This window comes from Dipteris shenzhenensis, unplaced genomic scaffold, assembly GCF_047967505.1.
Source record: "Dipteris shenzhenensis isolate YYH24624 ecotype China unplaced genomic scaffold, Dip_SZ_1.0 scaf0224, whole genome shotgun sequence".
Classification (NCBI taxonomy): Eukaryota; Viridiplantae; Streptophyta; class Polypodiopsida; order Gleicheniales; family Dipteridaceae; genus Dipteris; species Dipteris shenzhenensis.
In genome coordinates this window covers 1,135-25,289 of record NW_028239530.1, presented here as the reverse complement: position 1 = coordinate 25,289, position 24,155 = coordinate 1,135, and the positions used below count along the sequence as shown (strand labels likewise).

General features: G+C 45.4%; 6 non-coding genes across 6 annotated transcripts; 2 read left to right on the top strand and 4 right to left on the bottom strand.

Annotated features, from left to right (window-relative positions):
- Positions 1–431: 431 nt before the first annotated feature.
- On the bottom strand, positions 432–504 carry TRNAF-GAA (transfer RNA phenylalanine (anticodon GAA)). Its single transcript has one exon. It is a non-coding gene; the product is annotated as a tRNA-Phe (tRNA).
- A 2,592-nt stretch (positions 505–3,096) lies between these two features.
- Positions 3,097–3,183, bottom strand: TRNAS-GGA (transfer RNA serine (anticodon GGA)). The gene has a single exon. It is a non-coding gene; the product is annotated as a tRNA-Ser (tRNA).
- A 7,819-nt stretch (positions 3,184–11,002) lies between these two features.
- TRNAM-CAU (transfer RNA methionine (anticodon CAU)) lies at positions 11,003–11,076 on the top strand. The gene has a single exon. It is a non-coding gene; the product is annotated as a tRNA-Met (tRNA).
- A 5,006-nt stretch (positions 11,077–16,082) lies between these two features.
- On the bottom strand, positions 16,083–16,171 carry TRNAS-UGA (transfer RNA serine (anticodon UGA)). Its single transcript has one exon. It is a non-coding gene; the product is annotated as a tRNA-Ser (tRNA).
- Positions 16,172–16,916: 745 nt separating this feature from the next.
- Positions 16,917–16,987, top strand: TRNAG-GCC (transfer RNA glycine (anticodon GCC)). The gene has a single exon. It is a non-coding gene; the product is annotated as a tRNA-Gly (tRNA).
- A 3,760-nt stretch (positions 16,988–20,747) lies between these two features.
- Positions 20,748–20,819, bottom strand: TRNAC-GCA (transfer RNA cysteine (anticodon GCA)). Its single transcript has one exon. It is a non-coding gene; the product is annotated as a tRNA-Cys (tRNA).
- Positions 20,820–24,155: the final 3,336 nt, after the last annotated feature.

Here is a 24,155-nt window from a genome sequence, read left to right as displayed (position 1 = left end):
ATCACTTATGAGAGTCATCCGCACCTACAACGTATCTTAATGCCTGGGAGCCGGCTGGGATGGCCTTTACGTAAGGATTATGTCGTACCCGACTTTTATGAGCTACAGGATGCTTATCGAATTGGGACGGAGGCAAAATTGAAAGCCATCCTCCCACTAGCCAATTCTGTATCATTCTATTTAATCTTGTGCGGCAGGTGAGGCTGGTCTACCTTATTTGAGACACTTGTTTCTCGTACGATCAATCGCATCCACGTATCTGCATCGAAATCCGCACCTACATATGCACGTTCAAGCGTATGTAGGTGTGGGTATAGATACATACCCCGACCAGTAGACCAATAAGCAATCCATATTTTTTTTTTGGATTCTCCTATTTCCAAGTGCGGTTTTCGCCCGCAGCCATCAGATCAAATTATTTCCCATCGGTATGCCAGGAACCAGACTTGAACTGGTGACACGAGGATTTTCAGTCCTCTGCTCTACCTACTGAGCTATCCCGGCCAGTGATTCCGCGATAATCCCAAACAAATATCCCAGCGTGGATTGATTCTTTCCCTTACCTATCCGTCCAATCGAAGTAACTATCCTCACGAATCCATTTTTTTTTTTATACCTTGCAGGCGAACCATTCAGACAATCCATTGGATTTGCCGAATGGTTCAGTCGCAAACCACTCAAAAATATTCTCGAGCTGGGGACGAGACATCAATCCGATTCGATTGAGCTATGAATCGGGAGCATGGATCCCCTCTCGTTTAGGTGGAGGAAATCAATACGTATTCGGGAGATGTATCTCGATACCCTTCGTCCGCTTGATGGGTCGAAGAATCCCATCCACCAGAATAGACGGGGAGGGATTTCTCTGTTTCATGGGGTAGATGCTTCCCACAACTCCTACGCAATTTGGATAATATGTTTCATCCCGTTCTACTGGGGATGTAGGGACTCGAACCCTCACGGTCCTACAAAGACCAACGGATTTTCTTTCTACCACAATTTGCATTGCTGTTTCCATCAACGGCGTAGAGTTGGACTCCATCTCTATCCGCGAAGGTCTGTTACTAATGGTTATTCATCGAACCATATTCATCCGAATACGGAGTATACATACACAAAGAGGAAATCAGGAGAAGATGGGATTCGGGGATAATCGAGTAGATCCCACCAATACCCGAGATTCTCGAGATTTTGATACAATCCTCGGTGCGGATGTTGAGTATGCACTGGGAGAGGATCCTCGCCGCTTATAGGATCATTCTAGATTGAATCATCCATGGAAAGAGAACATCTATCCGCTTAATGAATAATAGAAATTAATAGATCGTTCGTCGGAATAGCTTCCGTCGAGTCTCTGCACCTATCTCATCATCCGAATCCTGCTTCTGAAATGAGATTTGGCTCAGGATCGCCTACTAAATAATCCTAGGTTTCCCTGAATTTGAAAGCTATCACTCGGTGTGTTTCCATACCTAGGCTCAATCCAATCGAGTCCGCAGCGTCTACCATTCCGCCATACCCCCCCCCCCCTTGAGTCCCAAACCGAAGCAATGGATCTGCAATTGCATCAAATCCTTTTGCATGCCATCCGAGTTTGCATGTTCCATGCCATTTGTTCCAGAGATATTTCACGAGTCTCTTGATTCCGGTCAAGCGGAAATTATATACCCCGTCCCGATTCCCGAATTCTCAACCTCTTCCCTTTTCTGTTTCTATTCCCAATTTCCTCCAGAAAGGGACTCCACCGATCCCAGAGAATATATATCTGCGAGACCATACCCTGCTTCTCCGTATTCGCGTACCCATAAGAATTATACACGGGTGGGGTAATTAAATCAATACGATACGGTAGGAGATGGAATTATCGACTCATCTAACCCATCTCTGTGGTTGAATAACCCTTGCGGCTGACTGCGCCGTGGGCGCAACCACCATTGTCGCTTTAGGAGGGTTCTATTCCATCCCATGGGGTTCAAAAGAACCAGGAAAGCTTGGTTTGGATTCGGAAGTACCACATTCACAAGGCAGAGGTTATCGGTTCGATTCCGGCAGAATATTGCCCAGTATCAGTCGATGCACCAATACCGTGTCTCCCTTCGGCTTTGTCCCCCGCGTCGAAGCCTCCATTTCCAATAGAGTCGATGGGAATTCGAGTATTTGTTCGTCTACATTCATATGTTATGATTATTACAAATACCAAATGTTCAACAAAATTGGGTGACACTTATAAATAGTACCAGTACTTCGATTACGGAGAGGTCCATTCCGGGTCTTACCATGCTTACAAAGAAGGAGTTTTTATGTCTCGTTATCGAGGACCCCGTCTGAAAATAATACGTCGTCTCAAGGATCTACCCGGGCTTACAAATAAAACATCAAATCCGAGAGAAGCACGAATTGCTATTGATTAATCTGCTTCGAGAAAGGTATCTCAATTTTGCGTGCGTCTGGAAGCCAAACAGAGATTACGTTTCAATTATGGATCAACGGAACGACAATTGCCTAGATACGTTCGTATTGCTAGAAGAGCCAAGGGTTCAACAGGTCAAGTACCATTACAGCTACTCGAAATGCGTCCAGATAATATTGTTTCTCGTCCAGGTATGGCTCCTACTATTCCTGCAGCTAGGCAATTAGTTAATCATAGACACATTCTAGTGAACGATCGTATAGTCGATATACCGAGTTACCGTCGCAAACCAAAAGATACTATTATTGTGAGAAATCGACCGGGTTCTCGCAATGGACCAAATAGAGAGATGGAATTTTCTCGGGGAGACAAAATACCTGATCATTCAACTTTTTCCTCGTCGGGAGACAGTAGACCCACAGGATTAGTGAATGGAATCGCAAATCGGGAGTCCACTGGGTTGGATATAAATGAATTGCTCGTCGTTGAGTATTACTCCCGCAAAGCCTAACCCCAAGTAATTATCTAATAGTCTGGGATTCCTCATTCTGAAATTCGGATACCCCCCCCCCCGGGGGGGGGGATTCTTGGAATTATTATTTGAAATCGGGAGTACTAACTGGAAGCATTCAAAGGATTAGCAATTCTTTGGGGTGCCGGAACAGAGTCAATGACGGAATGCAAAGGGGAAAGGGGGGGATTCGAACCCCCGGTAAACAAGAGTCTACATAGCATTTCCAATGCTACACCTTAAACCACTCAGTCACCTTTCCTGCAACTTTGTACTATTTACACATCTTACCAATCTAAGAAACCGGATAGCAACTCAATCCTCGATGATAGACGGGAAAAAGTGATTCCTGGAAGTGAGTGCAAGCCTCATCAGTTATTAAGAAATGAGATTAATTCCCGGAATTGAGGTAGGGGAGGTGACCCCATCCCTGGGATAGATTTTTAGTTGTTCCGAGTCGATTTCATAATGAGAGATTTTCAATTAGGTGATGCAGATCCCATCAAAAGCAATCACTCCATTAGTAATTATTCATGGATGCTGCGAGACTATATACCCCCATTCACACACGACTCTCATTCGGTGCGGAATTAGTTACTCCACCCTCCCAGTCGATTGAGGGGGAGGGACATAGATACCAGACGGATGCACCTCTTCCCCTTGTATTGCAAAAGAGATCTGTTCTTCCGGCATCCTGATTAACTCAATAATAAGTGGAACGAAGAGGAATTCCAATTACGCCTAGATCCCAGAGAAATGACAATTCTATTGATAGAACTCCCACGATTCTGGCGGATATCTTGTTACAAATCATACCGACTACTGATAGGGAGAAGAGAGCTTTTACTTATTATAGAGATGGTGCGATTTGGGGAGGGAAAATCGATTAACCTTAATTCCTAATTAATTGGGGGATTCAAATTCCGATAGACCCGCGTTTGGTGAAGGTATGTTTCGAACGGGAAACAAGTCCTTCTGTCGTGTATCCTCGATTGATGCAGCCTCAAATGCTCCAGTTTCGATCTCCGGCGAATCGTAGTAGTAAGCAAAAGGTGAAACCTACGGACCGACCTATTTGTAGGACTCCGTGGGTAGGCATAGGGGAGAGGCACTACGTGGAGGAATCGACAACGCAAAAGCTTCGTTACGGTTGGGTTCAGCCGCGCGTCGTGTTTCTATGACGAATACCAATAATGATTGGGACAACGAACATCCATCCCGTTCGTATTTTGGATACCCCTAGAATCATCGGAGATTGTCGAAGTAGCTGATCCCCATGAAACTCGAAGCGTTGGGAACAGAGAAATTGTCATTAGTCTCTTGGTGTCGACGTGTCGGAGTGGCACAACCATGTTAACAAGAGATTTTTGGCAGAAGGGATGGCTAGTCCAGTAGTTTCACAGACACTAGCCCCCGTTCATCCATAGGTTTAGAGTAGGAATTGCTAGACTATTCCAAATACTAGTCTCTCTCCATGCATCATGCAGGAGGAGCCGTATGAGGTGAGAATCTCAAGTACGGTTTTGAAGCGGAGCTCATTCACGCTGAGTGAGCGACCCTGACGAATGTCGGCCCAATCCGAAGGAGAATATGCAGAAGCTTCATAAAATTACTACAAAGCTATGCGTTTGGAGATTGATCCTCATGATCGGAGTTACATACCCCATAATATAGGTTTGATTCATACTAGCAATGGAGAACATGCAAAGGCTTTGGAATACTATTTTCAAGCATTGGAACGGAATCCTTTTCCACCACAGGCTCTTAATAATATGGCTGTGATCCGTCATTACGTGCGATTACCCATACTATAGGATCCCTTGATTCGAAACCACTCGATGTAGGAGGCTTTCCACAAGCATACTCCCATAAGGAGTTCTCCTGAGCTGTGGAATTTGGTGTCCCCCGTAGTAACTCAGGTCCGGGGGAAGAACGGAAGCCTGTGAATCCCATGGATAATCGGGTGAATTGAGGGAGAAAGCACCGCAAAGATTCGTCATCGAAAATCTGGGTCGATACGATGAGATTTGCTCACTCGGGGGGTTCTACAATCGATTCCTGTAATAGAATCGATTTGGAAAGGAATATCGAGCTATGGTGTAGTATCAAATCCCAAAGGAAACATTTCAGCGGATCTATTTTTAGAAGTAGGGGAATTAGTTCCGGGGGAGATTATTACCCTCCTCCACGAATTAGGAGTATGGAAAAGATTCTATCTCGCATCGATAGGATTGGAAACCATTCCCAGTAACTACTCTTGATTCTTCTCTAGACTAACGGGGGAGGGGGCCAAGTAAATCTCTCTCTTCTCTTGGATCAGATAGAGAATAAGCTACTGAGTAGTCATTCGAGCCGCATGAGGTAGGAAACTCTCAAGTCCGGTTCTGAGGGAGGATATCTCGAAGGGATCTATCCATCCCGACCGGGGGGAGCAGGCCATTCAACAGGGAGACCCGGAGGCTTCGGAATCTTGGTTTGATCAAGCCGCTGAGTGTCGGAAACAAGCAATAGCACTTCCTCCAAGCAATTATATCGAAGCACAAAATTGGTTGAGGATTACGAAACGTTCCAGGTGATGAGAGAGGGGGGTGACGCCGGGGTAGCAGTGATATGGGGACCAGACAATTGAAAGAAATTCCTTTACATTTTCTACCCCCCCCCCCCCCCTGGGATACCAGGAAGGAGAAGACTTCTCCTCCTACCGATTGCCATCTGGTAATATGTAACCCCCCCCCTACTGAAACGTATAAGAATCTCTCTATACAAGGTCCATAAAGCACTAATAAGTTGTGTAATAATAAGATTAAATGCCTGCCTCGGATAACTCTTCTATTACAGCTGTTCCAGTTCCAAACTCAGGGAGAAGAATACCTTACATACGAATTCCATCTCTTAGAAGTTTCGTATCCCCCGCTGGTAGGTCGTTGCTATCCCCTGTCCGAAGAGAGGAGAATCTCGATGACTATTCGTTCACCGGAACCAGAAGTCAAGATTATGGTGGAAAAGGATCCCGTGAGAACTTCTTTCGAAAAATGGGCTCAACCTGGACATTTCTCGAGAACTTTAGCTAAGGGTCCCAGTAGTACCACTTGGATTTGGAATCTACATGCTGATGCTCATGATTCTGATAGTCACACAAATGATTCAGAAGAATATCCCGTAAAACATTCAGCGCCCATTTTGGTCAATTAGCTATTATTCTTATCTGGCTGAGTGGTATGTATTTTCACGGGGCTCGCTTCTCTAATTACGAGGCGTGGCTAAGTGATCCCACTCATGTTAAGCCTAGCGCCCAGGTAGTTTGGCCAATAGTTGGTCAAGAGATACTTAATGGAGATGTAGGTGGGGGATTCCAGGGAATACAGATAACGTCCGGATTTTTTCAAATATGGCGGTCTTCTGGAATAACTAGTGAGTTACAACTCTATTGCACCGCTATCGGTGCCTTAATCTTTGCAGGATTGATGTTCTTCGCTGGTTGGTTCCACTATCACAAGGCTGCTCCAAAATTGGCTTGGTTCCAGGACGTGGAATCCATGTTGAACCACCACCTAGCAGGCCTCTTGGGATTGGGTTCCTTGGCGTGGGCGGGACACCAGGTACACGTCTCGCTACCCATTAACCAACTATTAGACGCGGGAATCGATCCTAAGGAGATACCTCTTCCTCATGAATCCATTTTGAATCGTGACCTTTTGGCTCAGATGTATCCCAGTTTCGCAAAGGGATTAACTCCATTCTTTACCCTCGACTGGTTACAATACTCAGATTTCTTAACCTTCCGTGGGGGATTGAATCCAGCCACAGGGGGATTGTGGTTGACCGATACTGCGCATCACCATCTAGCTATTGCAGTTCTTTTCCTGATAGCTGGTCACATGTATCGAACCAATTGGGGTATCGGGCATAGTACGAAAGAGATTCTGGAAGCTCATAAAGGTCCCTTCACGGGTGAGGGTCACAAGGGTCTTTACGAGATCCTAACTACTTCATGGCATGCTCAATTAGCTATTAATCTTGCTATGTTGGGTTCCCTAACAATTGTAGTGGCCCATCATATGTATGCTATGCCTCCCTATCCATACCTAGCTACTGATTATGCTACGCAGCCATCCCTGTTTACGCATCACATGTGGATTGGTGGTTTCCTAGTGGTAGGCGCGGCGGCACACGCAGCTATTTTTATGGTGAGAGATTATGATCCGACTACTCAATACAACAACCTATTGGATCGTGTCATTCGGCATCGTGATGCAATAATTTCACATCTTAACCGGGTATGCATTTTTCTAGGTTTCCATAGTTTCGGATTGTATATTCATAACGATACTACGAGTGCGTTGGGACGTCCCCAAGATACGTTTTCAGATACTGCTATTTAATTACAACCCATATTTGCTCAGTGGGTCCAAAACATTCATGCTTCTGCTCCTGACTTAACGGCACCTAATGCAACAGCAGGTACCAGTTTGACCTGGGGGGGTGGAGACTTAGTAGCAGTAGGTGGTAAAGTTGCTTTGTCACCAATCCCATTAGGTACTGCCGATTTTTTGGTGCATCACATCCATGCCTTTACGATTCATGTTACTGTATTAATATCACCAAAAGGTGTCCCGTTTGCGAGGAGCTCCCGCCTAATACCCGACAAAGCGAATCTTGGTTTTCGTTTCCCTCGTGATGGCCCCGGTAGAGGAGGTACCTGCCAGGTATCTGCTTGGGATCATGTCTTCTCAGGTTTGTTCTGGATGTATAATTCCATCTCAGTAGTTATATTTCATTTCAGTTGGAAGATGCAATCTGACGTACGGGGTAGTATAAGTGACCAGGGAGTAGTGAGCCATATCACTGGAGGAAACTTCGCGCAGAGTTCAACAACCATTAATGGATGGCTCCGTGATTTCCTATGGGCACAGGCTTCCCAAGTCATTCAATCGTATGGTTCTTCATTATCCGCATATGGTCTTTTATTCTCGGGTGCTCATTTTGTTTGGGCTTTTAGTCTGACGTTCCTGTTCAGTGGCCGTGGATATCGGCAAGAACTCATCGAATCTACTGTTCGGGCCCATAATAAATTGAAAGTTGCTCCTGCTATCCAGCCCAGGGCTCTGAGTATTGTACAGGGACGTGCCGTAGGGGTGGCTCATTACCTTCTGGGTGGAATCGCCACAACATGGGCATTCTTCCTAGCGAGAATCATTGCAGTAGGATAATGGCTAGGAGGATTCGAAAAGCATTACGGCATCAAGATTTCCAAAGTTCAGCCAGGGTCTATCCCAAGACCCAACTACTCGTCGTATCTGGTTCGGTATAGCCACTGCGCATGACTTCGAGAGTCATGACAATATTACCGAGGAACGTCTCTACCAGAAAATATTTGCTTCCCATTCTGGTCAATTAGCTATAATTCTTCTCTGGACTTCTGGGAATCTATTCCATGTAGCTTGGCAGGGTAACTTCGAGGCATGGGTGCAAAACCCATTACAGGTAAGACCAATCGCTCATGCCATTCGGGATCCTCATTTTGGTCAACCAGCCGTCGAGGCTTATACCCGAGGGGGAGCTCCGGGTCCGGTTAATATTGCTTATCCTGGTGTTTATCAGTGGCGGTACACTATCGGTTTACGCGACAATCAAGATCTATATACCGGAGCTATCTCCTTACTAGCTGTTTCCGCCTTGTTCCTGGTAGCGGGTTGGTTGCATCTACAACCCAAATGGAAACCGGGTATTTCTTGGTTCAAAAATGCTGAATCTCGTCTCAATCATCACTTATCAGGACTCTTCGGAATAAGCTCTCTAGCTTGGACAGGCCACCTGATTCACGTCGCTATTCCTGAATCTAGAGGCGAACATGTGAGATGGGGTAATTTACTAACTGCACTACCACACCCCCAAGGTTTGGGACCATTCTTTTCGGGTCAATGGAGTGTTTATGCACAAAGTCCCGACTCCGCTAATCACTCGTTCAATAGTGCTCAGGGAGCAGGAACTGCCATTTCAACCTTTCCGGGGGGATTTCATCCACAAACTCAGAGTTTGTGGTTAACTGATATCGCTCATCATCATCTGGCAATTGCGGTTGTGTTTATCATTGCCGGCCACATGTACAGGACTAACTACGGCATCGGACATAGTATAAAAGAGATTCTGGAAGCTCATATTCCTCCAGGAGGCAGGTTGGGACGTGGACATAGGGGACTCTACGACACAATCAATAACTCCCTACATTTCCAATTAGGACTCGCTTTAGCTGCTTTAGGAGTCATTACTTCCCTAGTGGCACAACATATGTATTCCTTACCCGCTTATGCTTTTATAGCACAGGATTATACGACCCAGGCCGCGCTATACACCCATCACCAGTACATCGCTGGTTTTATTATGACAGGGGCGTTCGCCCACGGAGCCATATTCTTTATACGGGATTATGATCCGGAACAAAATAAGGATAACGTGTTGGCAAGGATGTTGGAGCATAAAGAAGCAATAATAGCCCATTTGAGTCGGGCTAGTTTATTCCTAGGGTTCCATACTTTGGGTCTCTATGTCCATAACGACGTCACGTTAGCCTTTGGAACCCCAGAGAAGCAAATTCTTATTGAACCTGTATTTGCTCAACGGATACAATCCGCTCACGGTAAATCTTTGTATGGTTTCGACGTACTTCTCTCCTCGACAGACAGTCCAGCATTCAATGCTGGTCAGAGCTTGTGGCTACCCGGTTGGTTAGACGCCATTAATAATAATAGCAACTCATTATTCCTAACCATTGGACCCGGGGATTTCTTAGTTCATCATGCTATTGCTCCAGGTCCACATACAACTACACCGATTCTAGTGAAGGGTGCATTAGATGCGCGCGGCTCCAAGCTGATGCCGGATAAGAAAGAATTTGGTTATAGTTTTCCTTGCGACGGTCCAGGTAGAGGTGGTACCTGTGACATCTCGGCCTGGGATGCATTTTATCTGGCAGTTTTCCGGATGTCGAATACAATTGGATGGGTCACCTTTTACTGGCACCGGAAGCATATTACCCTGTGGCAGGGAAATGTAGCTCAATTCAATGAATCCTCTACTTACTTGATGGGATGGTTGAGGGATTATCTACGGCTGAATTCTTCACAACTCATTAACGGTTACAATCCTTTCGGTATGAACAGTTTATCCGTCTGGGCATGGATGTTTTCGTTTGGACATCTCGTTCGGGCTACTGGATTCACGTTTCCCATCTCCTGGCGCGGTTATTGGCAAGAACTTATTGAAACTCTGGCTCGGGCTCATGAACGCACACCTTTGGCCAATCTGATTCGCTGGAAAGACAAACCAGTCGCTCTTTCTATCGTTCAAGCACGATTAGTGGGACTAGCCCACTTCTCCGTAGGTTATATATTTACCTATGCAGCTTTCTCAATAGCATCCACATCGGGTAAATTTGGGTAGCTCTGTGTTTCGCCTCAATAAAAGCTAAAAGCATGTATCGCATTGGGCTTACCTTTGGCATTCGAGCCAGTGGTAAGCCCAACTTATCCACGATTAAAATCTGTCTCTGATGGATAGATAGCACGGATGGGTGGCAAATCATAGCACTTCAATTGGACTCTATCCCAAATTCCATCCATTCTATAATAACATTCCAATATCGCCGACTAGGAAATTACGGCAAAGAGGAGTCTCATTGAGAAAGAGAAGAAGAAACAAAAACTGGTGAGGAAATATTATCTCATACGTCAATCCCTGAAACAGAGAATGAGGGGGGGTTTATCAATACAAGAAAAATTAGAGGTTTCTGAGGCGTTCCAATCTCCACCACGTAACAGTGCACCCACCCGTCTTCGTAACCGATGCTCCCTAACCGGACGCCCCAGATCCAATTATCGAGACTTTGGTTCATCCAGACACGTACCACGCGAAATGGCACACGCTTGTTTGCTGCCTGGAGTAATAAAATCGAGTTGGTAGATAAATATTGGTTTTCCCACACGAATTGTTGGAGAATCGATCTCCATAAATTCACAAGATTCCCTCGTGTTCAATGTAATTATTTGAAGACTGTATAATAATTACAGCGAGGGAATCAACCACGCGGGGTAGAGCAGCTTGGTAGCTCGCAAGGCTCATAACCTTGAGGTCACGGGTTCGAATCCCGTCTCCGCAAACGAAAATTAACTTGGTGATAGGGTGATAAAGCAATAGGTGATAGGGGGATAAAGCAATAGTCCACCCTGTTCCCGTATTTTTATTCCAACTATTTGACCACGTACCGGCGGGTATTCATCCACAACATAAACCGGATAATCCCAAATTTTCCCCCCTCATTCTCCTTTTTCTCCTTCCCAGGTGAATCTCCCGATTCTCTATCGGGATCCATTCAATCGGGTAAGTAGGGGGTGGAAAGGAGGACTCAACCATTTCCGCTAGTTCCAGAGACCTTACCCCACCTAGTTTTAGTATCAGCAGTTTTTAATCCCCCCCCCCTGGTAAGATTGAGAGAATAGTGACAGGATAATGATTTGAGAAACGGGAAACAGAATAGTTCTGTTTCCGACATACTGTGTTTCATACACCTCATCAATGTCATCATCGGTAAGCCCTTTTAACTCAGTGGTAGAGTACCGCCATGGTAAGGCGTAAGTCATCGGTTCAAATCCGATAAAGGGCTCGTGAGATTTCACTCGACTTGTCTCTTTCTCTCGGCACAGACACTCGTAATCCTTCCTTACATTGTAGAGTACCACATATGTTTCTACCAATTCAGAAAATTAGTGATCACGTCGAAATGATCCTTCGCCCGAATAGGCGACGAATATGACGAGGCCCCCCCCCCCCCCCAGATGCCTATCGAATCAGATTATCCTGATTATCCACTTTCACTGCTCGGGGGACTCCCGGTAAGATTCGCAACAAATATCCACATATATCTATCTATATAGCGGGATCCATATGTGGGTGGGGAAATCAACGAAGAATCAGCGAATCGCTACGTAATAAAGCTGTTCGGAATGTTCCCCCCCGTCTTGAATCTCAGAATTATTGCTACCCGTAATATAAGAAATTTAGGTAGATGTAATTCATGATGTGGAAGATCATTCAGTTACCCCTGATACAGGAATCCAATGAGAATTCTGACTATCGATACATCTCTCCGCAGGGGGAGATATTCCAATGAATTCTCGTATGAAAAGATTTCAGCTAACTCCCAGCTACGGGTTTCTCTCGTATCATTCCGATCCATCTCCCGCTTCTTAACCAGGAGGTAAGACGGACTATATGGTTCTCATTTAATCTATCGAGACGGGAGTTTGTTTCTCTCGTCCGACATCAAGGAAAAGTGGCCTCCCCCCACCCCCCCCCACCCACCCGCCATTAATCACCCGAATGATTCGGGAGCGAAAAGCTTCCGAATGGTATTGAGTATTGGTAGAATAAATATCAGGAAGTGTCTCTTCCATCGTGAAATAGACGAGTAAAGTGAAGATACGGATCATAAATATCTGTATGTACGCGTGTCCTACTCAATTCACCAAATAGATAGATTGCTGAAAATTGGTGCTTCTCCCACTCCTTCCTGTACTTCTCCAGTGGGCAGGACATGCGGGAGGAAACACCAGCACCACATAAAGAGATCCAATAGATGCCGTTGATTGTTCAATTGGAAGGAATCTAGCTGGGATAAAGTTACGGATCAGGATTCATCGACGTAGCGAACGGGTTGATGGAGTCTCGGAAGAAGAGAAAGGGTTACCCACTTTCTGAAGAATCACGAAATCAATTTCGTTGTATCGGTACTCTATCCATATCCATCCGCTTGGGGGAACGAGACGGAGTAGAAAAGTACCCTCGACGGGACCTAGGAATATTGTTACCATGCCAGAGAGATTCCGACAAATTCTTATTCAGAAGGGGCAGTGATATGGTAGTTTCATTTCCTACACCACGACCCTATCATGTCATGAAATAGAAGGGCACCCAAAATGGTTGGAAGAGTTGAATAGGAGAATAACTATGACCATCGCCATTGGAAAATCCTCCAAGGAATCGAAAGATTTGTTTGATAGTATGGACGATTGGCTACGAAGGGATCGTTTCGTATTTGTAGGTTGGTCCGGTCTATTACTTTCCCCACCGCTTATTTCTCCCTAGGCGGTTGGTTCACCGGCACAACCTTCGTCACCTCGTGGTATACTCATGGATTAGCTAGTTCCTACTTGGAAGGTTGCAATTTTCTGACTGCCGCAGTTTCCACCCCTGCAAATAGTCTCGCTCATTCCTTGCTTCTACTGTGGGGTCCGGAAGCACAGGGAGACTTCACCCGTTGGTGCCAATTAGGGGGTCTATGGACCTTTGTTGCTCTTCACGGTTCCTTCGCTTTGATAGGTTTCATGTTACGTCAATTCGAACTTGCTAGGTCCGTACAATTACGTCCCCATAATGCAATAGCGTTCTCTGCTCCCATTGCTGTTTCTGTTTCTGTATTCCTAATCTACCCGTTAGGGCAATCCGGTTGGTTTTTGCACCCAGCTTCGGTGTAGCAGCTATCTCTCGATTCATTCTCTTTTTCCAGGGTTTTCACAACTGGACGTTGAACCCGTTTCATATGATGGAGTCGCCGGAGTCCTTGGTGCTGCTCTTTCGTGTGCCATTCCATGGCGCCACGGTGGAAAACACCTTATTGAAGACGGTGATGGCGCAAATACATTCCGTGCTTTTAACCCAACTCAATCCGAAGAGACCTATTCAATGGTTACCGCTAATCGTTTCTGGTCCCAAATATTCGGTGTCGCTTTCTCCAACAAACGTTGGTTGCATTTCTTTATGTTATTCGTGCAGTAACTGGATATGGATGAGTGCTATCGGAGTAGTGGTCTCGCTTTGAATTCGCGTGCTTATGACTTCGTTTCCCAAGAAATTCGTGCGGCGGAAGATCCTGAGTTTGAACTTTCTACACAAAGAACATTCTGTCGAATGAGGGTATTCGTGCCTGGATGGCAGCTCAGGATCAGCCTCATGAAAACCTTGTATTCCCCGAGGAGGTCTTACCCCGTGGAAACGCTCTTTAACGAAACTCTGTCTCTGGGTGGTCGCGATCAGGAAACCACAGGTTTCGCTTGGTGGGCCGGTAACGCTCGACTGATCAATCTGTCTGGTAAATTACTCGGTGCCCATGTAGCTCATGCTGGCTTGATCGTGTTTCGGGCTGGAGCCATGAATTTGTTTGAAGTGGCTCACTTCGTTCCGGAGAAGCCTATGTATGAACAGGGGTTAATTCTACTTCCCCACCTAGCTACCCCTAGGTTGGGGAGTGGGTCCCGGTGGGGAAGTCGTCGATACCTTTCCCTATTTTGTTTCTGGAGTCCTTCATTTGATATCTTCGCGGTTCTAGGGTTCGGGGGTATTTATCACGCTCTCATTGGCCCCGAGACTTCAGAAGAGTCCTTCCCATTTTTCGGCTATATATGGAAGGACAAAAATAAGATGACTACTATATTGGGTATTCATCTAATCTTGTTAGGAGCCGGCGCCTTCCTCCTAGTATTCAAAGCGTTATATTTCGGAGGCTTGTATGACACATGGGCCCCGGGAGGTGGGGATGTACGGAAGATTACGAATCTCACTTTAAGCCCGAGTGTCATATTTGGTTACTTACTCAAATCCCCCTTTGGTGGAGAGGGTTGGATTGTAAGTGTCGATAACCTAGAAGATATTATTGGGGGACATGTCTGGCTGGGATCCATCTGTATCTCCGGGGGGATCTGGCACATATTGACCAAACCATTTGCTTGGGCCCGTCGCGCTTTTGTGTGGTCCGGAGAGGCTTACCCGTCCTATAGCTTAGGAGCACTTGCTATTTTTGGTTTTACTGCTTGTTGTTTCGTTCGGTTCAATAACACGGCATATCCTAGTGAATTCTATGGTCCTACCGGTCCCAGAGGCTTCTCAAGCTCAAGCTTTTACTTTTCTTGTCAGGGACCAGCGTCTCGGCGCCAACATAGGTTCCGCTCAAGGACCTACTGGTTTGGGGTAAATACCTGATGCGTTCCCCCACGGGAGAAATCATATTTGGAGGCGAAACAATGCGTTTCTGGGACCTTCGTGCTCCTTGGTTGGAGCCACTGAGAGGCCCCAACGGTTTGGATTTGAGTAAGTTGAAAAGAGATATACAACCCTGGCAGGAGCGACGCTCCGCGGAGTATATGACTCATGCACCTCTGGGTTCCTTAAATTCCGTAGGTGGAGTAGCTACTGAGATAAATGCCGTGAACTATGTATCTCCCCGAAGTTGGTTGGCTACTTCCCATTTCGTTCTAGGATTTTTCTTTTTTGTGGGTCATTTATGGCATGCGGGAAGAGCCCGTGCGGCGGCAGCCGGGTTTGAGAAGGGAATTGACCGTGATACCGAACCCGTTCTTTCATGACACCATTAAATTAGGACAAATTGCTGAGATATTAATGGAAAGTTATTACTTGGTAGTATTAGTACCTACCATACCAGACAAATTCCATTTTCTACTGGTGGTTCTTTGCGGAACCGGGACACAGCTCATACATAAACTAACCCCCAGTGGGGTTAGTTCGATACGTCGGTATATACCCAGCAGTAACCTTTACCTCGCGGATGAGGGAAGGGCGAGGTGTAACTCACTGTTCATTTCTATAGGGTTCCGGGAAACCACAAGTTTCGGTAGCATTTGCACTTATGTCTACAAATCACCCCCCTGGAGGGGGTGATTTGGCGATGACGACTCATCTCCGTAAGCTAATTTGAAGCTAATTTGAATCCTCACCAGTTGTATCTGGTGGAACGTACCATCCCGCAAATGGGTGGGTAATTGACCTTTGATCATCCCGATAAGTCAATCGATAGAACTGGTATTTTAAATACCTCTAGTTAACATCAGATCTCTCATATTTGTTTGTTTCCTATCCCTCGAACCCTGATAGGGAAAGTATTGACACGGGACCTGGGCCTGGAGATGCGGCGCATGAACCGGGGCGGAGGAGGAATACCCCCAGACTGCTTCAGAAGATTCCTCTCATCTATCATTATTAAGAATAGGCTCCCCTCGGGGACATTGGCATTTTTTGGAAATACTAGGTGGTTCTTTTAGACCACCGATAGACCACTAATACCCCCTCCCGTCGGGTCCGGTACTGAATCAATTGAGGAGAGAGAGGGATTCGAACCCTCGATAGCGTTTCAGCACTATGCCAGTTTTCAAGACTGGAGCCATAAACCACTCGACCACCTCTCCTAGAAAGCTCTTCTCCAATTCTTCGGAGATCTTGTCGATCTTGATACACATGTATTGTATCGAGATTCACCCCTATTACGAAAGATATGAGATGATGGTTTCGTATGATTTACTATGAAATCAATATAGGGATCATTCCAAATAATCAAATTCTTACTCCTACTTGATGGATTATCAAGAGATTCGAAAGAGACATTGGATTCCGGGGTACTGAACTAGAAGGATTCTTGTTCCGTCCAAAATCCTCGGTCTCGGTATGGTGTAAGTCCCACCGGATGGGATCAGATGGTACAAATCCTCTACTTCTGATACGTCGAGAGTCCTAACTACGACTATTGCTTTCCAATGGCTTTATTCACATTAATCGCCATTTCATTCCTACTAGTAATTGGTGTACCTGTCGTGCTTGCTTCCCCAATGGTTGGTCAAGCAACAAAATGTCGTCTTTTCAGGGGCTTCCTTATGGATCGGATTAGTTTTCCTAGTGGGTATACTTAATTCCTTCATATCCCAGAGATTCAATGTATCGGTAATTCTGGCCCCCTCCTCACGATTCATAATGGCGAGTGGGGAGAGAGAATCAATAATAATTACGGTCTACGGAATCGACACTTCCTCCTCGGGGGGGGGGGGGCTCTCCGTCCACGAGGGAAAATCCCGAGACGAGGTGGATGGGATTAGGTGTGTTGACTAGAGGAGTTACCACATATATAGTTATTCAATATAGAACGGGGTGGCATATCACGCGGATATAGTTGAATGGTAAAATATCTCCTTGCCAAGGAGAGGACGCGGGTTCGATTCCCGCTATCCGCCGACCCGACTTTCTTGCCCCGCTTCACCCCCGGCAGTAGCCCCCGGGATAGTTCAGACCGGTGGAGAGAATATTTTTGAGCTTCAGGAGTGAGATATTCCCAATTGAGGAAGTCATAACCGAGTGATTTGAGGCGTAGATTACCAATCTGGGATTTCCAATCTGGGTTTTCCCTCGAGGGGAAACAGAACATTGAATGAACCAAAAGCAATGGAGAAGCCTATATACTTACTGATGCTGCTGGTAATTACCAATTATTATTGGGATACATAAGTTCATCGGTGAAAGAAATAATCGTCCATGGAAATATGGATTGGGTGAAGCTTTTCAACTGCCTCACTTCACTTCGGAGAATTGCAAGGTTTAAGTCTCAGCGTTACCTCTATGCCGTGTTCGACTTCCTACACATCTAGGAAGCAGTCGACCTAGAGGTTGTGGGAGATGCCACATGCGGTTCCGCATATAGGTATGCATCGAGCGGGATTTTGCGATAAGGATTCGGAGAGGTATTCCAATTCCCCATCCATTGGATGTTGTATTCGGGGGGGATTCGGGAGAATCAGATTGACGATTTATAGATAATCTCTTATTATCTGAAGAGTGATTGGGCCCCCATCGTCTAGAGGCCTAGGACACCTCTCTTTCAAGGAGGCGACGGGGATTCGAATTCCCCTGGGGGTACTTATACTCATCTCGCAGAAGCACTACGGACGTTATGGCTTCTCTTGCCCTCGTACCTTCTCAGGGTGGCGGGAGGGGCCCAGATTGAAAACATCAATAAACTCCTTTCATTTACACTTCCGAGACCGATTCTGTTTTCAAGTACTTCCAAGCCCGGTCTAAATCTATGGGTCGATGCCCGAGTGGCTAATGGGGACGGACTGTAAATCCGCTGGCAACGCCTACGCTGGTTCGAATCCAGCTCGACCCAGAAACCGCGGAGTTACTTCATTATAATTTGTATATCTCGACTGAGTTATTTGAAATGACTCAATAAAATGTAGCGGGATTGACGGGTCTCGAACCCGCAACTTCCGCCTTGACAGGGCGGTGCTCTAACCGATTGAACTACAATCCCAGCAATTAATTAAAGTCTATGTACTGGGTGCTTAGGAGTCAATGCTCTATCTCCCCATCCACGGTGAATCCGACAAACCATTTTTACTCGAATCCCGTTTCGGATATACAGATGCAGGAGATATTAACCCCGAAAGCCCCAATTGTCTTGATTCTTCGAGGAGACGAGACATCCGCCTCGCGCCAGTTCCACATGCCCGCGCTTACTATGGATATTCACTACGAGTATTCAAATGAGCTTATTTGCGGGGCTAATCTCTAGCCACGTCAACCCATAGGCGAGAGAGGGAAGGGGAGGAGGGGAAATTATTCCAGTCATTGATTTTTCCATCCATAGATTCCCACCCACAGTGCTTCTAGATTCGTTTGCTGCCACAGAAAGATGCGGTGACTAACCCCTCTTCTCTGTCTCAGTAAGAATATAAAAAAGGGGGGGGCAAGTTCTTGCCGAAGAAGCGTAAACAATCGACTACTCTTAAAATTTCTTTCGTGATATACTATGTAATTGATATCAGAGATTTGACCAGACCCGAGTTAATTTTTTTCTATCCCGATTATCAGATCCACTCTAGTAGAGTTGGATGACTCACAATATCACGATAAAGTTCAGGAGTCTCTCCTAATGGGGTCACTCAAGTTACTCCTCAAATCAATTTGAACCACTAATATGGAAGTAAATATCCTCGCATTCATAGCTACTGCACTCTTTATTCCAATACCTACAGCTTTTCTACCTATTCCTTACATTCAAACGGCTGCTCAGAACAATTAATCCGAGAACCTGGTCTATTGTTTCGCCGCGGATGGTAGTAAGTAGATAAGGGAAGGTTGAATATACGTCCCGGGGTAGGGGATGAAATAGGATGCTACTCCGCGTGAAGTAGCAACTCGGTTGCCAGTAAACTACTAATTTTTACTCCCCCAATTTGAATTCCACAGTCCCATCCCAATTAAAATCTGGATAGATAGATGATCTACATAGATAGACCCATCTATCTATCGATCGGGAGGTCCATCTCACTCATCCTTTTTATTATGATTTCCATGGAACCAGGTCCCGGTGCAATAGTCGGAATCGGGCTAGTAGTGATAGGTGTATTCCTGTATGTCTCCGCAAAGAGGGAACCTAATGTATCTAGAGGTGTGGTCCCAAATGTACCCGTGCAACATCTCTGCGATTTTCAGCATATCTCTACCCGGGGGATGTGAAACTTGAACTGGTGTCGGTAGTAATGAATCCCAATAGGAATCAATCCATGACTAAACTGATTCAATATGTTTCTCCATACTTCGAAAACTAGGGGGGGGGAGGGGATTGGCGGGTTCCAATATCTCTCTCCCCTGTGATATCTTTGGTTCTAGCCTCCCCCCTCTGGAGGGGAGATCTATATGTACATATGGATTTATGGGTAACCAATGGAGTCAGACATGAGTCTAAAGATCCTATTTTTACGGAACGGGGTGGATCGGGTGCATAAAGAACAAACCGGATTGAAATTTGAAACGTGGAGAGATTTTTCTATCTATCCATTGATTCGGATATATCAAGATTATCTATCTATTTCCCGATTCAATCCGGTGAAAGAGGATCCGGGAAGTTCGACAGAAGAAACTGACGTGGATGAGAAGTGAGAGATAACACCTCGCTCCAACTACTGGTCCTGCTTAAGCCACAACGAAATGAAAAATCACCCATGGTTTTTTGGGGGGGGGGGGGCGCATTACCCAATCCATAGATTCCCAACCTATCCCGATACTACGACTTTTTCCTTTCCTCCATTGGATTATTATGCGGAGGAATTCTTATCTTTCAAGGTTGGCGCTTAGATCCGATTCTACTATTATCTGAAATACTTTTAAGTGGAACTGCAATATTTCCTATTGCTGAAAATTTATATCTACGTAGAGAAGAGATCGAGGCATTTGATGAATCTAACCAGCGGATATCCAATAGGGGTCGTTTGGAAACTACCTGGTTGACTCCCCCTCCCGGGAGAGAAGATTCCTACAGAGAGTTGAGATTGGGGGGGGGGGGTGAATTCTCCCATAAATGGAAGGGAATTAGTTATACCATATGTGTTTCCTACGAAGAAGCAAGAGATTCTAGAGGGGGTCGAATCGTTGGGCCCCACCCCAACGATTCACATCTCCCGGATTCTACTATACTAGGAGGAGTAGTGTAAAATTACTCACTGCGATCCACTTCTTCCCCGAACCACAGGTGAAAGAGAGAATGTAGGAGTCACCATCGGAGCAGCCCAAGCAATACTAACCATATCCGTGGTCGTAATTCCTATCCCTTCAATTCAATTCCTATTGAATTCCTTTTCCTCCAACTACTGGGTGCTTATATGGATGAACCCGAATCGAAGTCAGTAACATATCGTACATGGGAATCAATTTCTGTTTCATATGATACCCGAGTGGGAGGAGGTAATAAGAGTGCGGATCCGTCCACCAATATATTTTATAATGTTACCAAGTCCCAATCCCCGAGGGGTTGTCAATCCATATAATTTACTCCTCGATTCCTGATACACTAAGATCAGGATTGCCTATCCGTGGCATATCCGGATACATCTAGCGTGATAGGCCATAATATACTATGGAGCATCTCGATTTGTGTCCGGGTCTGGCGCGGTAGTCAATCCCGAAATCGTCGAAATTATTGATACTGGCACAACAAGGCGACACCCAGATTCGAACTGGGGGATGAAGGATTTGCAGTCCTTTGTCTTACCACTTGACTATATCGCCCTTCTTTCACCTGCATCGAGGCACATGATTGATAGATGGGGGACTCGATATTAAGTATACCACTGAATGGGAATATTAGCAAGCTGCTCATTTTTCTGTATCGGATTGAGCTCGTAAGTATGTCGGATACTAGAAACCTTTTCTCCCCATCCAATCAATTTGATGGGTTAGGAAACCTTGCTGCCCACCCCCCCCACTTCCACACACATCCTTTTTATACTATGCATCCCCAGGCAGCCAACACCAATTTTTCCCTAGATTGCTCCACTATCCTCTGACTTACTCGGATCCCTACTGCCCACCCCCTGGTCTTGTTTTCCCTCCTAACACTCTTGGAAATATCTAACGGATCCTTCACGCTCCCCACCCCCCAGAAATGGTTCGCATAGATACCGGGTTCTACTTCGAAAAGTTTTTCCCTTCCTTGTCAATTTCACCCTCCCCACATTGATATTGACACTCCGTGGCAACAGCAGGTAGATATTATTAGGTCGTCCACCTTTAGGGATAGATTCTCGAATCTCAATAGTTCTTCTGATCCACCTCGGGTTGGGGGGGGGAGGGGTAAACCAACGATTTGACACAATGGATTGATTTTCAGTAGTATGTGAAGTGATATTCCCCGTATCAATGTTTACCGGATTGCTGTTCCACGAATCGATACTTCACGGCGCAAAAACTGGTTCTTCGCGGTAGTTGCTTCGCAGCGAGAATCGCAACAACTGCGCCAATTGTATCAATTATGCTGACGTTAATGCCTCCAGCGTCTTCTGGAGATCCAGCGAAGTGAATCTGTCTAACTAGGCACCTAGAATCTTTGTGATTTCGTGTCGAGAATCCCCATTCTCGTTGTGTCTCACCTTACCCCCACTCACCATATCGGTGGAATGACGGAATCGAGCCGATGGTTGATAAGTGGATGATAAAGATTTTTTGGGTGCAGGAAGTCTTCCATCAGATCATTTTGAAATCCATTTATAGTTTGTTTGACACCTCCAATACCTCAAGAACCGCTGATGATGGTGGTATCTCCTTGGCCAACTCGGGAACAGTCTTCATCGGGAGAATCTACCAAATTCAATCCCTCACCCGGGAGAAAGAGAGGGGAGGGGGGATGCGAGGGAGAAGGAATCACTAAATGAATTGATGAATAGGTATAGGAGGGTTTCGCACGAGGATAAGATTTCAGTACAACATCAATAGGAGATAGGGAGATGTTCGTATTGCCAGAACTTGGATGAATTCAATTTGAGGGATTCAACTGCTTTGTTCATGAAAGATCATTTGAAGAACCTGATGATTTCCCAGAGATTGAAGATACGGATAAGGAAGTCGAATTCTAATCAATTAGTGAATAGTATCGATTGTCGGAACCTCCGATTGGGAGGAGAGAGGCTACATATCAATGTATCACATATTCATCCGATCCATATGTACCAGCTTAATTGATTCGGAAGAGAAGCGGAATAGTAGAAGAACAGGATGTGTTTCTCGGATCTATTCCCTCGATGACCTCCCAAGGAACATTTATAATCAATGGAATTGCTAGAGTTTTGATTAACTAGATATTGAGGAGTCTTGGTGTTTACCACAACCGCGAGTTGGACCACAGGGGATTTTTCACATATACCAGCATGATCATTTCGGATTGGGGAGGAAGATTCAAACCAGAAATAGATAGAAAGAGTAGGATATGGATTCGTATCAGCAGGAAACGAAAGATATCCATTTTGGTTCTACTTCTAGCTATGGGACTGAGTACGGAGGATATCCCGCGGAATGTACGTTATCCTAAGATTTTTCTGAATCTACTCAGAGAATCGAGAGAAACTATCGAATCTTCGGAAGATGCTATGCTAGAACTTTACAAACATCTATACTCTCCGGGAGTCGATGTGGTGTCTTCAGAATCCATATTCCAGGAATTGCAGAAGAGATTTTTCCAACAAAGGTGCGAATTGGGACGAATTGGTTGACGAAATTCAAACATCAAACCTAATCTCGATGTACCTGAAACGGAACATTTCCCACTACCCCAAGATCTATTAGCTGTCGCAGATTATTTGATAGAGATAAGCTATGGGATGGGTAACCTCGATGATATAGACCACCCGGGAAATCGACGCGTTCGGTCTGTAGCGGATCTATTACAGGAACAATTAAAATTAGCCCTGAATCGTCCGGAGAATTCGATCCGATAAAATATCCATAGAGCCGTCAGGCGTAGACGTCCATTAACTCTCGGGGGATTGGTGACTTCCGCACCACTCACAACAACTTTCAACGAATTTTTTGGCTCACATCCTTTGTCGCAATTTTCGGACCAGACCAATCCACTAGCAGAAACAGTTCATAAACGAAGATCAAGTTCTCTAGGTCCCGGGGGATTGACGCGGCGAACTGCCACTTTTCAAGCTCGGGATATCCATTTCAGTCATTACGGACGTATATGTCCCATCGAGACATCTGAGGGTATGAATGCTGGTCCTATCTCATCCCTAGCTATTTTTGCAAAGGTTAGCAATTCCGGATCCTTACGAAGTCCCTTTTATGAAGTATCCAAATCATCTATGGAAGGACAATTAGTAGATCTATCACCCGTCGGGGATGATTATCGAATAGGAACTGGAAATCTGTTAATAGCAGATTGGAGGACCGGGGAGAAGGAGCTTATATCGGTTCGGTATCGAGAGGAGTTCTTAACCGTTACGTGGGAGGAATTGGATTTACGAGGTATTCATCCCCTACAATATTTCCCCATTGGAGCTTCTCCTATTCCCTCCGTCGAGCATAATGATGCAAACTGCGCTTCGACGGGTTCTAATATGCAACGCCAAGCGGTTCCACTTTTCAGACCTGAGAGGTGCATTGTAGGAACTGGGTCAGAAGGTTAAGTAGCCCTAGATTCGGGAAGTGTAGCTGTATCCGAACAAGAAGGATGAATTTAATATACCGATGGTAATGAGATTACTTTATCCTCCAGGAATGGAGATACTATAACTAAATTGAGGATATATGAACGTCCCAATAATAATACTCGTAGACATCAGAAGCCTACAGTTATTCAAGGAGAACTTCTGAAAAGTGGAGAAGTTGTGGCGGATGGAGCAGCAACCGTTGGAGGAGAACTAGCTTTGGGTAGAAATATACTAGTAGCTTATATGCCACGGGAGGGATACAATTTTGAAGATGCAGTACCGATTAGTGAACGTTTGCTATATGAAGATGTTTTTACATCCTTTCATATCAAGAGACACGAAGTTGAGGTTCGTGCGACGAATCAGGGTCCTGAGATAATTACGAAGGAAATACCCCAATTAGACAGTTATGACCTTC